General features: G+C 44.4%; 1 non-coding gene across 1 annotated transcript; it reads left to right on the forward strand.

Moving 5' to 3' along the window:
• Window positions 1-11,290: 11,290 nt before the first annotated feature.
• On the forward strand, window positions 11,291-11,369 carry LOC138876681 (small nucleolar RNA R160). The gene has a single exon (XR_011402022.1). It is a non-coding gene; the product is annotated as a small nucleolar RNA R160 (small nucleolar RNA).
• Window positions 11,370-17,447: the final 6,078 nt, after the last annotated feature.

Here is a 17,447-nt window from a genome sequence, read left to right on the forward strand (position 1 = left end):
ATTACCATTTTCACGACAAACAGTTTGGCGCCCATCGTGGGGCTAAAACTAATAGTGATTATTTTCTTGCTGGTTTCATCATGTAACACACGTTATCGTTCACACCTATTCTTGTCCAAGATCTTCAAATTTCAGGTTGAAATGCCTAACTTAGTAGATAGAGATGAAAAAAACTACCTGGAGAATCGGGGAGAAAATGGTGTGGTTGTTCCAACCTGGGCACAAAAAGAGATCCCTCGGCATGTCGTTCATATGATTATTGGAGGGATCGACATTCCCCGAGGGCCCATGATCAATCGGACAAAAATATTTGCCTCAATAGAAGGGCCGGTTTGAGACTGCGTGGCCGAAGACACCCTCGCGTTCAGCGATTAAGATCTCGAGACCTTGACAGAACCACACAACGACGCGCTGGTAATCTCATTTCTTTTAAACAACGTTCGAGTAAAACGTGTGCTCGTGGATCCAGGAAGCTCGGCCAACGTAATCAGGTCAGGGGTAGTAGAACAGCTTGGGTTACTCGACCAGATCATACTCGCCTCCCGAGTCCTCCACGACTTCAACAAGACTGGCATAGTAACAAAAGGAGAAATCACCCTCCCAATCGACACGTCCGGCACGGTTCAGAACACAAAGTTTCAAGTCATCAATGGAGACATAAGGTATAATGCATTGCTTGGTAGGTCGTGGATACACAACATGAGGGCACTACCATCGACTCTGCACCAGATGATTAAATTTCCGACAAAGGATGGCATAACAACCATATATGGAGAACAACATGCGGCAAAAGAAATGTTCGCGGCTTACTAGGAGAAGTCGACCCCCGTACTCCCAACCTCAGATGTGTCTGGGAGCATACAAACCCCCGAGGATGACGAAGAAGATTTCCTCGCTCCTCGAACTTTCGTTTCCCCCGAAGAGTCGGACGCAATGAAGACAATCAAAGATCTGGATCAAGCTATTTTGATCGAACACCTCCCCGATCGTAAGGTATACCTGGGAACGGGATTAACCCCCGAACTCAAGAAAAAATTCATTCAATTTCTTATCGATAATATCGACTGTTTTGCATGGTCCCACTTAGATATGATAGGTATCCCGCCGGAAATAACCTCCCACCGGCCAAGTGTCGACCCTAGGTTTAAACTGGTGAAGCAAAAAACAAAACTCCAGTACGAGGTAAAACATGCATTCATCAAGGATGAGGTAACTAAACTCCTTAAAATAGGGTCCATTAGGGAAGTAAAGTACCCCGAATGGCTGGCCAACGTAGTAATGGTACCCAAAAAGGGAAATAAGCTAATGTTTACTGGGAAAATGGTAATAACAATTAAATTTGTTGATGGGACCCTAAAAATACGTGATCTATTTTTATGCTAGTTGTTTATGCAGTTGATGCTAGATATGTGAAGGTAAAAGATGAAATGCGGGACTAAGGTAGAGTTATAACCAAGCCGAGGGGTTAGCTACTCGGGCCTCATACTGACCGATGAGGGGCCTCGAGGTCAATGCCTGGGCTCGGGCTCGAGATATTGGGGGAATTCGGGAAAGGGCTAACAGTTACGATATCATTGAGGGAGGCTCTTTATGGCCAATGACAAGCAATAAATGAAGAACAAGTATGAAGGTAATAAACGTGAGCAATGATACCGAGAGAATATGTTAGAGAGAAAAGAAAGAGTTCTTGTATATTTCATGTAGAATAGTTGGAGCCACAGCAGGGGGCTTACAAAATGACAAGGATCCCCTTTATATAGGAGGGGAATTCCAACATAGTACAAAATGAGTTAATTGTAAAGGTATGAAGATGGGACGGCTAGACGTAACACCAGGCTCTGTCAACGCTATCTACTCGCCCTGGGAACTCCCCGTCCCCGGCATCGTCATTGGGTCGTGCGTAAAATGGACATCGAGGGAGGGAATTCGACCGTGACCCTACAGCCTCGAGGTCTCGAGATGGCTTCCCGAAATGCCTTAATGATGGGGAATTGGGCTCCCCGATTTCACCGTATAAAGATAGTCTCCGCATTTCCTAGAACGAAGTAATAGGAAACGATTTTGATTCGTCATTCCGGTAACATCATTGCCATGTCGTCAACATGTAAGAGCATTAAATGCCATGCCCTAGAAAATCGTGCAAGGGTCGCCACCAAATGCAATTATCGAGGAACCTACGAACTGCTATGGGCTCGTCCTTTCCGCTGCCCAAGCGGTTCCTATAAATATATCGACTGTTTGATAATCCTTATCTTCGGAGCATCTTCAAATTCACGAGTCCATACCCATCTTCTTTTACACTCTTCTATCTTGCTTTCTAAGAGAGAATTTTACCATTGCTATGGATAGGACTTCTAGAGCGGTTCCTCGGTGGAATGATGTTGCAACTTCAAGTCACTCATCTAAGGAGAGAGCCAAAGCGATACCCACTTTGGAACTGTGCACTCCCTCCAAGCTTGATATGTCAAAAGATTTTACCATTGATGCCACTTCATCCACACCGGGCTGATATGAACATATGTCCCGATACATTAGTGTCGTGACTGAAATAGGAGCGACGAGGACAGACTGCCGATGGAGAGAGGTAGTAGAGGTGGAGATTCCCAGCCCCAATGAAAATATAACGGACTACAAGGCTGTTCACCTTGGGCCCTAATAATTCCTCTAAATCCTCCACCCCCAGAAATAGATCTGGTTATCCTTGATTTTTGTGACAAATATCAAGTGACGCTCGGTCAGATCTATCCTTCTGTCTGGAGAATAGTGTTGATGCTCCGCCATTTTACTAAAGGGGTTGTGGGAGAGACTTTTAGCCTCAGCCACTTAATTAGGTTGTACAGCCCTCGATTTTATCGAGGTTTGATCAGGCTCCATAATCGATCTAAAAAATCATTTTTATCGAGCACCGACGAGGGGAAGGATCGAGGATGGATGAGCAGGTTCGTCCGGGTAAGGACCTCAGACATCATTCCGGCCCGAAGGATGCCTTTCCTGAAGAGATGGAACATACAACATAAGCGATTTTCCCTTAACCATGTTTTGTAATTTTCTTCCCTTTCCCTCGGAATGATGACTTCTTTGTCATTTTACGCAGCCGTCGCCTGGTACCCCGAGGCAGTTTCGGATTTGCTAGGGTGGATCAAACAGTTGGACACCACGTTCTCGTATCATGTTCGGTCTTGGATCGACCTAGCCAAGGAGCGATGGTTGGCCAAGAATCATAGTAGAGCTCTGTTGCTATATATGTCTTAGATTTGCGTTTCTCACTGCGTCCCTTGTGCTAATAAATCATGGTTATCGTGCTTGTGCAAGCCTTGGCGAGAAGACGGAGATGAGGCCGCCCCTGGTGGTGAAACAGAGGCTTCAGAGCCCCAAAAGCAAAAAGAGGGAAGGTAAGGCGGCTGCTGATCCTCCTCTGACAAAGAAACCCAGGTCACTCGAGTATTAAGCCACTACTAGGACCTATGCTTCAACTTCAGGGGCAAATCCCGGTGCTGAGGATGAGGATGACGATGAGTGCCAGTTATCACAGAGAATGAGGTCGCGCGCGGGAGCCTCGCAGTTGCCTCGATCGGAGGCTGCTAAGTCTAGAACGGCTGACTCGGATCGGTCCCGCAGATCGGGGACCCTTGAGAAGGGTGTTAGTGTGGCCTCAGATCGCATGATCGGGTTTGGCGTAGTTTCCGTTGGGGGGACCGTTGCCATTGATCCTAAAAGGTCGGGGCCTGGAGCTTTTCAAGAGTAGGGGTTGCCTTTTGGGGAAATCGATGACATGAATGATTTCATCTCTTGCTTTCAGGTCTCGTCAGGGTAATTGAGGGACGCTTAAGAAGTGAACGCCGTCAAAGCAGAGATTCCTCTCAAAGGGGGAGGCCCCCTCGCCAACATCTTTGACAGTGTTAGCGACAACGTCGGTCTTGACGTTCCAGGTGCCGTCAAGGCGGCGGAGGGACTCATGCAGAAGGTGATGGCTATATTTCGTATATTTCTTTTGGTCTTGGGCATCATTCTTCGTTTTTCTAACTCTTCTGCTATGCCACAGTGCAAGGATATGTATGATCATGCCCTCTTTCGGCTCCGCGAGGAGCTTTTTTACCGTGAAAAGGAGTGTAAGAAGCTTACCTCAATGCTGTGGGATTCGGAGGCTCACTCTGCCTGAGGAGAGAAAGAATTAGGAGAGCTCCGAGCTACTTTGGAGAGAGCGCTTCGAGAAAAGGTTGATCTCACCGCGCAGGTATTTCGTCCTACTTGTACCCGACCTTCGCTCCCATATTCTGACACAAATTGGCTTACTTTTCTATGCTGGTCGAGCAAAATGGTTCGCGGATTAGTCGACTGAACGCGAAGATCCTCGGGCTGAGGAAGCAAAATAAGGTAGCAACTGAGGAGTTGGCGTCATCCCATGATCATCTCAAGAATGCTCGTACGGAGATTGCTGCCTTGACTACGGCCAAGTCCGAGATTGAAAGAAATGCTGCCACTTATCTAGATGATGCAGCCACGATGCACAAAATAGCTCATAACGTATCGATAGCGGCCGAGCAGAAGCTAGCTCGGGCTATAAAACATGCTAAGGCGGAGGCGAGGAGAGAAACCCTGGAGGAGATCGGAGCCAGGGGCATCGATCTGTTAGTTGATCTCGAGGAAGCCCGTGAATTGGAGAGAGAATTTGCGCTTTTAATTGTCCTAGATGAGGGCGAAGATAGTGGTGATGAAGAGTAGTCCCCAAGTCGTTTTGCATCCTTTCTTTTTCCTTTTGTATGCAGTCCCCGGGGGATGAATCTTGTAAAGAAGTCTCTTGTGGATACGTTTTTTGGCAATGTAAAAAGAGAGACATTTCTTCTTTCTATTTTTTTGGTTCCTTTGCTTTTGCAGATTTAAACTTTTGACGTTAGCCTTTCGAAATTCGTTCTTGGAGCGACCGGGGCCATCAAATCGGGCCATGCCCCGGGGTTAAAGCGACAGCTTCTAACGGGCTGGTGTCGGCGATATCGAGGAGCCCCCGAGGCCTCGCAGTTTCTCAAATTCTACGGGGTAGCGACATTTGCTCAATCTAGTAAAGGGGGCCCAGGGCGATTCTGTCAGTATGTTTCCCTAGGAAAGGGTGATGTTAACTCGACCAGAATTAATTGGCCTTTTGGGTAGGCGGGCAGTTGCTGCTTTGCCCCTATATATTCATTCACTTGCCTTTCCAATGGTGATTCTGCTGTTTTGAGAGACTATCTCTTCCACAGAGCCTGGCGTTTTGTGCTAGTTCTTCCATTGCTCCAATTTAAATTTTTTTCTCAGATCCACATCTTTCTCTTCCTATTCTATCGTAGTCATCCTGCTATGTCGACGTTCGACTGCCAGGGAGAGGGGAGTTCTTCCTATGCTCCGTATTCGATTGGTGATAGTGATGCATCACTGGTGCCCGGTGAGCGGGCCTCAGGGTGCCTTGGCTCAAGGAGAGCCATCACGTTGGGGAGGCCACCCAATGTTCCGGGTCACCGAAAGCACGTGTCGAGGATCGTCTCATCAGTGGGAGAGGAAGACCTCGAAATGATTAGCAAAGATTGCGGATGGGGAGAAGGTGCGGTATTACAAGTACCTTCTCCCGATGAGAGCATCATGACATACGTTGAGGGGATTTTGAGCGTATACACGCATATTTTCGCGTCGGGTTCCCCCGATCGAGTTGTGCTTGATTTATGTCGGAGATATCGGGTTACCTTGGTGCATGCTCACCCCTTCCTTTGGAAGATAGTGCAGACGATGAGATATTTCGCCGATATGGCCAGGATAGAGTTCACCCTCAGCCATCTCGTAAGGTTATATCGGCCACTGTGCTACCGAGGTTTGATCGCTCTGCATCGATGATCCACCCGAGCTCCTGTCATCGGTAGTGAAGAGGACGAGGACTGTGGATGGATGAATCGATTCTTCCGGATTCGAATGACCGATATCATCCCTGGAGAATTTTTGCCATTTCCTAAGAAATGGAACTTCACACGTAAGTGTCTTACCTGAACTATCATCGTTTTGACCAGAGGCGGGCTCCGTAATGACATCTTTCCGTTCCATGCTTCTAGCAACTCATTAGTCGCCGAACGAGGTCCCTGATTTGGCCGAGTGGTCTCGTAAGCTGGCAGCTTGCTCGATTTATGATAGGCGCCGACGGCGAGATCTGTCCAAAGGGAGATGGTAGGCGAAGCTTCGTGGTAGGTGTTCAGTGTTTTGTTTCCTGAAAATGGTGCTTTTCTTGTCGGCTCATTAACTCAATTGCTTCAGGTATCAGAGACTTTTTTGAAATGAGGCTGTGTCCTCTGGGAGAGGAGGAGAGACTGCCGGCCTCGGGATTGAGGATTGGCGATAAACCAAAAGGAGCCCCGAGGTGTGAAGGGGATTGCAGTGGGGCGACTCCTTCTCAGCGGTTAAGAAGGAGCTATTCGATCGGCCGGCCATTTTTGGAAGGTAGTAAGCCATCAGATATATGCTCGGCCTTTGGCGAGGCTCAGCGGCTCGGCCTTATGGTGAGTTTTTGATCGCTGTGAGATCGTTCCGGTCCCGGGATCTTCTCTTTTTTCTTTTAGTTTTCTTTCGTAGGCCTTTGACCAGCTCAAATCCGAGCTGCTTCGCTGTGAGGCCCCGTTGCGGGAGGCTTTGGGTAGGGAAAAATCCCTTAAGCTTCTTTGTGTGGAAAAGGAAAGCGAGCTGGTTTCTCTGCAGCGCGAGGTGGACCGAAGCCGGAGCTGTGAGATCTGCCTAGAAAAATAGGTACCCTACATTCCATGCTGGCTTGCACTCCCCTTTTCATCTCGGCCTATTAATTTTTGATATTTCAGTTAGAGAACAAGCGGAGGAGTTGGGACAGCTCTAGGGCGAGGTTGGTCGGGCCAAATGCGAATTTAATGAGCTGCAGGCGCATGTAAGTACCCATTTTATGGCCAAAGGGAGTGCTCTAGCCATGGTTTCTGCTCTTGAGGTGCAAATCCAGACCGTTCGTACGAATGATTCTACATGGGCGGATATGATCGCAAGGCTTTCGTCCGATCTTTCAAAGGTGAAGGTCGAGGTGGTGAATGTCCGGGCCGAGGTCATGATGATTAGCACTAGGGCGGGACAGAAAGCGACGGCCTATTTGAAGAGTGCTGCCGTTGCTAAAGCTGAACTGAAGAGAGCCCTCAATTGTACAAGCAGTAGCAAGGAGTATGCGAAGTGCAAATCTTGGAGGGAAGTTCTCTAGGAGATTCAAGCCAAGGGCTTTGATCTCTTAGAAGAGGTTGAGCAAGCCAAGGGGGAGAACTGAAGAGAGCCCTCAATGGACGTTTCCTCATTAAAAACCTTGCCGGTAAAAACCTATTTTGGGATAAAAACTCGGTCGAAGGAAAAGAGTGCAACAGACACTTCAGAACCTCGAGGTCCTCGAGCTAGATTGGCATCTCGACTTCTTTGGTCGATGGCATACGCAAAAGTTATAAAGTAAAAAATAGAAAAAGGGGGGGGGGAAGATGATTATACCTTAGTGGCGACGACACTCTTGGGTTTTTGCGTTTATTCGGCGGACGCGATGTGGTCCTTTATTTGAATACAGCCAGGGGCGTGTCTTAAAAGATCGTGCAGATGACGTGTTGGGATTCGTCTGCTTTGTTCTTTTTGGTTGTTTCACTTTCTCGGGACTGGTTCTTAGCTCGGTCACTGAGGAATTCCCGAAGGTGTCCATTATCGAGTAGCCGGGTCACTTCCTCCCGGAGTTTCTGGCAATCCTTAGTTCTGTGCTCGTGCGAGTTGTGAAACCCGCATATCAAGTTATAGTTCCTTTGCGAAGGATCTGACTGTATAGGCCTGGTCCATTTGGCATCCCTGTTTTTGCTGATGGCTAACACGATGTCCGATACATCGACGTTGAAGTTGTATTCTGATAGGCGAGGTGCCCCCGTTGGCCCCGTGTCCCCGTAGATTCTGCTTCTATTGATAGTCGCCGAGAATTCTTTCCTCGGTTCACCAATCGATCATTGCGAGGCGGATTGCATCTCGGGGCATTCCTCCTATCTTCGGGGTACAGTTGATACCTCTCTTTGTTGGGTTTCAACTACTTCGCTAGGAGTCTGCTCGAATACACTGAGCCCGAGGGGGCTCCCAGCTAGTCATCCTCGACTCTGATATTTGACTGGTACCGGTTGTGGACGTCCGCCCAGGTTACGGCGGGATACTCGATCAGATTCTCTTTTAGCTGTCTTGAGGCCACTAAGCTTAGTTCATTTAGGCCTTGAGTGAAGGCCTGTACCGCCCAGTCGTCGGAGACCAGGGTTAGTTCCATTCATTCCGTCTGGAAGCGAGATACGAATTCTTGCAGCATTTCATTCTCCCTCTGCTTAATCTTGAATACGTCGGACTTCCTTGTTGCTACTTTGATGGCACCGGTGTGTGCCTTTATGAAGAAGTCTTCTAGCATGGCAAATGAGTCTATGGAGTTGGGAGCTAGGTTGTGATACCACATCATGGCCCCCTTCTAGAGCGTTTCTCCGAACTTCTTCAGTAAGACGGACTCGATCTCGTCGTCTTTTATATCGTTGCCTTTCACTGTGCATGTGTCACGTCCAAAACTAGTGAGGCGTGGTTGGCACCCGGTGCTGTACTGGCCCGAGCAAACCACCCTATAACTCAATCTTTTCTAACCATCATGGGCCAACATAGCCATTACTCGTAATGTATAACTATAAGTGGGCCACAAATTTGTATCAATGAAACATCGTTCTTAAAATATGAATACATATGGTCCATAAGGCCTCTGACATACTGTACAAAATGATCCTCTGTCTACAAAGCCTCTAAGATTATTTGATATCAAATGGGATAGGGTACCGACCTACCCATAAGTCTGTAGAAAAATTCTGACACGATGACTCAAAGACTCGGCTGCACTCCGAATGAGGTGGAGTCTTACCGATCCTTCGCTAAATGCTAATCTCGTCTACTATGAGAGCACGTCAAACTGATTATCTATACATGCAGGCATGAATGCAGCGTCCCCAACAAAAGGACGTCAGTACGAATAATGTACCTAAGTATGTAAGGCATGTAAATTAGTATATAAAGGACATGGAAGAAACATGGAGTAAATGACTTGATCTGTAAGTCTGGATAACTTTGTAAATCATGAAATACTTATAACGTCATGCATATGCGTATGAATGCCATGTCGTGCTTAGGTATATGTGTTCATAACATCATCAAGCCTCTGAGGGCATCCCATCATATCATCTCGGCCACTGTGGGCAAAATCGTAACGTATACCAGCTGATTAGGTGGTGGTGCGTATATAACGCTATAACATTTCCCATATCCCATATACATATATATATATATACATATATATACGTGTATATAATGCCATAACATCATCACGCCTCTAAGGACATCCCATCATATCATCTCGGCCACTGTGGGCAAATCATCAACGTATATCAGCTGATCAGGTGGTGGTGCATATATAACGCCATAACCTTTCCCATATCCCATATACATATATATATATATATATATACATATATATAAGCGTATATAGCACCATCTGGTCATGAGTTGATATGCATGTATAAATGCATGAAATGCATATGAAATATGTTAATAAAATCTCTCGGTACGTCATAAGACCATTATACGTTTGATTAATATCATGAAACAAACTTTATCAACTTACGTATTTTCTGACACCCATGAACAAACGATAGAATAATAAGACTTATGGGAGAACAAAAATATACACATCTCTAGCATTTCTACAAATAGAGTAATTTATGAAAATTGTGCATTAGCTCGTTTCGCTTGTATCGTATAGATCATGCCAAAAAAAAAGAAGGGATAACTTTAACATACCTGGAATAGGAAAAAATCCGTATGATATTCTTGGAAAAAGGTTTCTATATTGACCTCGGTAGCATAGTGAAACTAACACTGACATTAGATTAAGATACCCACTGCGAACTACCTATAGAAAAAATACCCACAGCCAACTTCCCTTTCAAACAACTCTTGCTTCTGCATAACCTCAGCTGTCTATAATCATTTTCCTAGCAACCTTTTGGAGCCTTCTTGTCATACAAATTTCACATGACATATTTGTCTCCCCTTGCTCCCATTAGCCAGAATACTTTTGTTAGACGTCGAGTGGAAGTCAGAAGCATCTAAAAGACTTCCATATCAAACATTTTTAGTTGTCTATGTAAAAATATGGCCTAGATGCTTTGTTAATCAATGAGTATTCTTGCCTTGTGTCAAAGTGTTCCGTATGGTACGATGAAAAGAGCAAAGTATGTATGGTAAGTGGACGTGATGTGTTGGAACAAAGAAGACTACATGAAAGACACAGATGGACAAATATCTATTTCTTGATTGGGTTCTTCCTATTTTATTGATCACTTTGGTTGATGGTATTGATCAGAAGAGTTTCAAGATTCTTGCCACCATTGATAAAATTCTCTTGTTATCAAAAGGAACTGTTGTACATCATGGAAATCTGTCTTCTCTTGAAGTCTTTTTTTTACTGCTTTAAGTAGTCTATAACCAAAATAAATCTTACACGTTAATGTCCTATTTTAGATATATAGCCACCTAAGCCCATATGACTAAGAGTCATATGCCTTAGCAGTGGCTTGCTGCCAGGTGGGGTGGGGTTTTAATCTTTATCCACTAATTTATTAATTAATTAGGTAATGTCTCGTTATTCGGTAATTAATCAATTACCCGCATAATTAAAAATTATCCCAAATTACTTAAAATTCTACTTATTTTTAATACACTTTATATACCCTACTATCATAGTCACGTGGTATCATACAAAATAAATACAGACACTATTATTTCATTAAAATACCCATGTATATATATATTTTCTCAACTTCTAATTTTCCTAATCTCATATAACGAGTACAAATTTTCATATGCTTAATTCTTAAAATGATTTTAAAAAAAGATAACCTTCTTTTCTTATGAAAAAATAATTCAGATCTTTACAATAAAGAAAATCTCATAAATTTTTCTCATATTATGTGTATAATTTAAAACATATTCGAAAGTAGTAATATTAATAACTATATAAAATCATATATTTTTTTTCAAACCCTTTTTTTCCCTCCTAATAGGTAACTATTATAGTGCTACGAAATAAATATTTTCATTGCAAACTATTAAAGGGAATGGTAGTTTTGTTCGTCAAATTAGTTAAATTGAATGGAGGGATTGGTTAATTATTCGAAGTACTTGTTTTCTTATTTCTTTATTTTAGAGCAGATTTACTTAATCTTGGCAAAGCAAAATGATATGCAACTATTAGCTGAAATTTTATGTTGAACAAACATATCATATGCCTTCAAAGTTCTCTGATTGATTTTAGTAAGAGTGATTGAATTGTTAATCTTGTTATACATTTTACTAAGCGGCCTCGATATGATATGCTGATATTAATGAAAATACCATACTTTTGCTCAGAAAAAGAATCGAGAGAGTAATATTTATATTATTAATGTATAACTTGTAATATGAGTACATTGTACCTAATTTATCTTAACATAATGCTCCTTATAACCTCATTTAGGTAGGACCTTCCACGGGATGATCAATATTTGTTTTGGTGATGTGGTTGGAGTGTCCCGAGTTAAATAAAGACTAATACAATGTTGTCCTACTATAATTATTTAGTTAGTTGGCATAAAAGGTTTAAACTTACCGGGTGTAATAACATGTATAGGCAGTGACGTGTTCGTTGGGATCTGAGGTCCCGTTGTATTTTGGGAGTTCTGGTATTCTGAACTTCTTTGGAATGAGTTTCGGAGCCGCTTCCTCTGGGAACGACCGTTGCACGAACTTCTTCGAATCTACAAATTTCAGGACCGGGGGTGCGCCCGAGATTTGGTCGACCCTGGAGTTGTAGGTCTCGACTTTCTTATCGTTGGCTTCTATCATTTTCTCGCCCGACTCGATCCTTTTGGTCTTCGAGCATTTTTATGATGGTAGGATCGGCTACTGATCTGTTGTTGCTCGATCTCTCCGGTACCTGTTCGGCCGGGGGAGTAGCTTCCGATGCTATTGTACCGGGAGTCTTCGGATGGCTTTGCAGCTGAGCGATAGCCAGTTGTTGTGCCTGCAATATTTCAAAAATAACATGAAGACTAACTTCCCGTTCTTCCCGAGCTGGGGTTTTTTGGGCTTCCCGTTGGTCGCCATGTTGTATGCTCCTGTCGGTGTGTGAGGTTTCGTCGACCTGTTGTTCGTCTTGCGAACCTGCGTCTGCTGGAATCGGTCCAGGTACGTTATCGAGGTTCTGTGGCGGCGCGCCAATAATTGGAACAACCACACCGTTTTCTCCGTGGTCTTCAAGGTTGTCGTTCTCAACTCTATTCACGCCAGATATTTTGACCTGAAATCGAAGATCTTGAACAAGAAAAAGTGTGAAAGATAACTTGCGTTGTGTAACGAAACCAGTAAGAAAATAATTACTATTATTTTTAGCCCCACGGTGGGCGCCAAACTGTTTACCGTGAAAATTGTAATAACAATTAAATTTGTTGATGGGACCCTAAAAATACTTGATCTATTTTTATGCTAGTTTTTTATGCAGTTGATGCTAGATATGTGAAGGTAAAAGATGAAATGCGGGACTAAGGTAGAGTTATAACCAAGCCGAGGGGTTAGCTACTCGGGCCTCGGACTGACAGATGAGGGGCCTCGAGGTCGATGCCTGGTCTCGGGCTCGAGATATCGGGGGAATTCGGGAAAGGGCTAACAGTTACGATATAATTGAGGGAGGCTCTTTATGGCCAATGACAAGCAATAAATGAAGAACAAGTATGAAGGCAATAAATGTGAGCAATGATACAGAGAGAATATGTTAGAGAGAAAGAAAGAGTTCTTGCATATTTCGTGTAGAATAGTTGGAGCCATAGTAGGGGGCTTACAAAATGGCAAAGATCCCCTTTACATAGGAAGGGAAGCCCAACATAGTACAAAATGCGTTAATTGTAAAGGTATGAAGATGGGACGGCTAGACGTGACACCAGGCTCTATCAACGCTATCTGCTCGCCTTGGGAACTCCCCATCCCTGGCATCGTCATTGGGTTGGGCGTAAAATGGACATCGAGGGAGGGAATTCGACCGTGACCCTACAACCTCGAGGTCTTGAGATGGCTTCCCGAAATGCCTTAATTACGGGGAATTGGGCTCCCCGATTTCATCGTATACAACTAAGAATGTGCGTAGACTATAAAGACTTAAGTAAGGCGTGTCCCAAGGATTCGTTCCCATTGCCTAACATCGATCGTCTGATCGAGGCTATGGCCGGCCACGCAACCCTCACCTTTCTCGATGCCTATTCGGAGTACAATCAAATTCAGATGAACCCCGAAGACAGGGAGAAGACCTCGTTCATCACAAAGTATGGTACCTAGTGTTACAATGTAATTCCTTTCAGACTAAAAAGCATAGGTGCCACAAACCAGCTTCTAGTTAATAAAATGTTTGAGAGTAAAATAGGCAAATCCATGGAAGTTAATATCGACGATATGCTAGTTAAGTCCCTACGCGCAGAGGACCATTTAACTCATTTGCAGAAAACATTCGACATCCTCAGGAGTTACAGCATGAAGCTCAACCCCGAGAAATGTTCCTTCGAAGTAGGATCGGGAAAATTCTTAGGCTTCATGGTATCAAACAGGGGGATCGAGATTAACCCCGACAAAATCAAGGCCATCGAAGAAATCACGGTGGTAAAAAGGCCGTGCAATGGCTAACAGGACGAATAGCGGCTCTGGCTAGATTCATATCAAGATCATCTGACAGGAGCCATCACTTCTTCTCCTTGCTCAAAAGGAAAAACAACTTCGAATGGACTCTAGAATGCTAACGCGCCTTAGAAAAGCTGAAGTGATATTTGACTAGCCCACCTCTGCTCCACACGCCAAAAGAGGATAAAACACTATATCAATACTTAGCCATATCCGAGATAAGGGTAAACGACTTGCTAGTTTGAGAAAAGCAAGATACGCAATTCCCTACTTATTATGTAAGCCAGACCTTAGGGGATGCCGAAACTAGGTATCCACACCTTGAAAAATTAACTCTTGCGTTAATAAGCGCATCGTGAAAGTTGAAACCTTATTTTCAATGCCACTACGTTCTAACGTCATACCCTCTCCGGAGCATATTGCACAAACCCAAACTATCGGGACGATTAGCCAAATAGGCCATCGAACTCAGAGGGTATGATATCGAGTATCAACCTCAAACGGCCATCAAGTCCCAAATCTTGGCGAACTTCGTGGCCTATTTCTCGCCCTCCCTCGTGCCCGAGGTAGAAAAGGAACTTTCACTAAAATCAGGCACGTCTTCTGGGGTATGGACCCTGTTCACTGACGGCGCCACAAATGTGAGAGGTTTCGGACTCAGTATAGTCCTAAAGCCACCTACAGGCAGCGTGATCAGACAATCTATAAAAAACTACAAATTGACTAACAATGAAGCGGAGTACGAAGCTATGATTGCAGGTTTAGAACTGGCCAAAAGCCTAGGAGCCGAGACCATTGAAGGAAAATGCGATTCACTCCTGGTAGTGAACCAGGTGAATGGGAGCTACGAGGTCCAAGAAGACAGGGTGCAGAGGTATTTGAACAAGATCCAAGTCGCATTACGTCGCTTCAAAGAATGAAATTTAGTCCATGTACCTCGGGAGCAGAATAGCGAGGCCGATGCCCTCGCAAACCTGGGATCATTTGTTGAAGAAGATGACATACTCCTTGGGGCTGTTATTCAGCTATCTAAATCAGTGATCGAGGAAGGTCACACGGAGATTAATTCCACCAGCCTAAAATGGGACTAGAGAAATAAATATATTGATTATCTGAAAGACGAAAAATTGCCCGTGGATCCAAAGGAATCGAGGGCCCTTCAAACCAAAGCAGCCCGGTTCTCGCTCGATGAAAATAAAATTCTGTACAGAAGAACTTTTGATGGCCTCCTAGAAGGTCTAGGGTCGGGGGATATAGATTACGTACTCCGAGAAGTCCACGAGGGTATTTGCGGAAATCACTCCGGCGTTGACTCCTTGGTCCGAAAAATAATCAGGGCATGCTACTACAGGGATAACATGAAAAAAGAAACTAAGGAGTTCGTCCGAAAATGCGATAAATGCCAGATATTTGCCCCTATGATTCACCAACCCGGTGAACAACTACATTAGGTCTTATCTCCCCATTCATAAAATGAGGGATGGACATCGTCGGGCCCCTACCGACGACACCAGGTAAAGCTAAATTCATTTTATTTATGACTGACTATTTCTCAAAATGGGTGGAAGCGCAGGCCTTCGAGAAGGTAAGAGAAAAGGAAGTTATTAACTTCATATTGGACCACATTATATGCCAATTTGGGATTCCTTCCGAGATAACATGCGATAACGGGAGGCAGTTCATCGGGAGCAATATAGCACAATTCCTTGAGGATCACAAAATCAAGAGAATCCTATCGACGCTTACCACTCGTGTGCAAACGGCCAGGCTGAGTCCACAAATAAAACCATCATCCAAAACTTGAAAAAGAAGCTGGAAAGAGCCAAGGGAAAGTGGAGAGAAATATTGCCCGAAGTGATGTGGGCATATCGAACAACTTCAAAATCAAGCACAGGGGAAACACCTTTCTCTCTAGTATACGGCGCCGAGGCTTTGATACTAGTGGAGGTTGGGGAGCCGAGCGCCAGATTCCAACACACCACTGAAATCTCGAACAACGAGGCCATGACAACAGCCCTCGAACTACTAGATGAAAAGTGAGAAGCCTCGCTGGTCCGGATGGCTGCCCAAAAGCAAAGGATCAAAAGATATTATACCAGGAGAACAAACCTCCGGCATTTCAGAGTCGGGGACTTGGTTCTAAGGAAAGTCACCCTTAACACCCGAAACCCTAATGAAGGAAAGCTAGGACAAAATTGGAAAGAACCGTATCGCGTCCTCGGAGAAGTCGTCAAAGGGTCTTACAAGCTAGGTACCATAGATGGCGAACAACTTCCAAGCAACTGGAACATATCAATGCTAAAACGATATTATTGCGAGGGCATCCGATGGAAAATTCCAAGAACATCCTCGAGTACCCATTGCACTCTTTTCCTTCGACCGAATTTTGTCCCTAGAAGGGTTTTACCGGCAAGGTTTTTAATGAGTCAATGCCATACGGCACCTAAAGGAGACTCAACAAGTATTCGAGATTTTTTTTACAATCCACCTCGAATACATGGGGGCCTCCCCTCGAAAGGTCACCTGCTCGAGAAAGCCAAGGCACCCCAAATGGGACCTCGATAGGAAAAGTAATGTACCGGGCCAAATAGTCGAATGAACCTGTCACGCCCCAAAAACTGTGGAACGCGACCGGCTCTCAACCGAGTAAACCCGACTGAGCAAGCCTATTAGATTTTATTCTACCGAAACTAGTTCATGAATAAAGAGTGAATGTTAACCCACTTTATCAAAACATTAAGCAATCTTCCATTAGATACTTTTATTTCATTTCCGTTAATGACTTCATTCATAGTTTTCAAAATATTACAAGTTTAATGAGAAACATGCTTATCAAGTACCAACATTTCTAGTCTGGACTCCGAACATCAACCACCACCCACAAATAGTCTACGGAGCCTCTGAATACAATAGAAGAGTAATAGGGAAACGCTGGCAATAAAGCTCCGGCTATACCTCAAAATGTGATGAGAAAATGAACAAAAGATACATGAAATGACCCCGGGATGGAGTGGGGCTCACCAAGACTGCTGGGAAGAGAATACCTCTATCACTGGACGATGCCGCCTGCCGTGGAACCACCTGTATCATTAAACAATACAGCGCCCCCGGCAAAAGGGATGTTAGCTCCATCGAATAGCACTAGTATGTAAGGCTAAAAGTCTTTTTCCAGAATAAAATAACCATACAAACAAAGAAACATGAAACAGTAAGTCGAGTCAAAAACATACAAGCTTCCAATTTGCAACATGCAAGTCTTCTAGTTTACGAAAATAAAATAATATATACAATTTTTAGTTGGGAGATCATTAGCACCAATATGAGTTATACCACCGTCTTTGTTAGCACGGAGTCCAATCACGACCCGATCGGCTAGGTCGTCCCTTTGGAGACATGTACCACAATCATAATGTCCAGTTTTAAATTTCTAGTTTTTGATTCCCAGCACAATACCACCATGTGTGCGGCATGGCGTCCGATCACGGCCCGATCGGCTAGGCTGACTTCCCCCATATGCCGTGCGGGTTAGCGTTACCAATTCACAAATATTACCAAGTTCATCCCAATTAAGGGGAATAACCACAATCCACCCCTACACCGGTACGTGTAGTTTCAGGTATGAGCCTTATGACCCACCCTTCCTCGGTTTAGCTAATGATACTCCCAAAAACATTTTTGATTTGATT

This window comes from Nicotiana sylvestris, chromosome 8, assembly GCF_000393655.2.
Source record: "Nicotiana sylvestris chromosome 8, ASM39365v2, whole genome shotgun sequence".
NCBI lineage: Eukaryota > Viridiplantae > Streptophyta > Magnoliopsida > Solanales > Solanaceae > Nicotiana > Nicotiana sylvestris.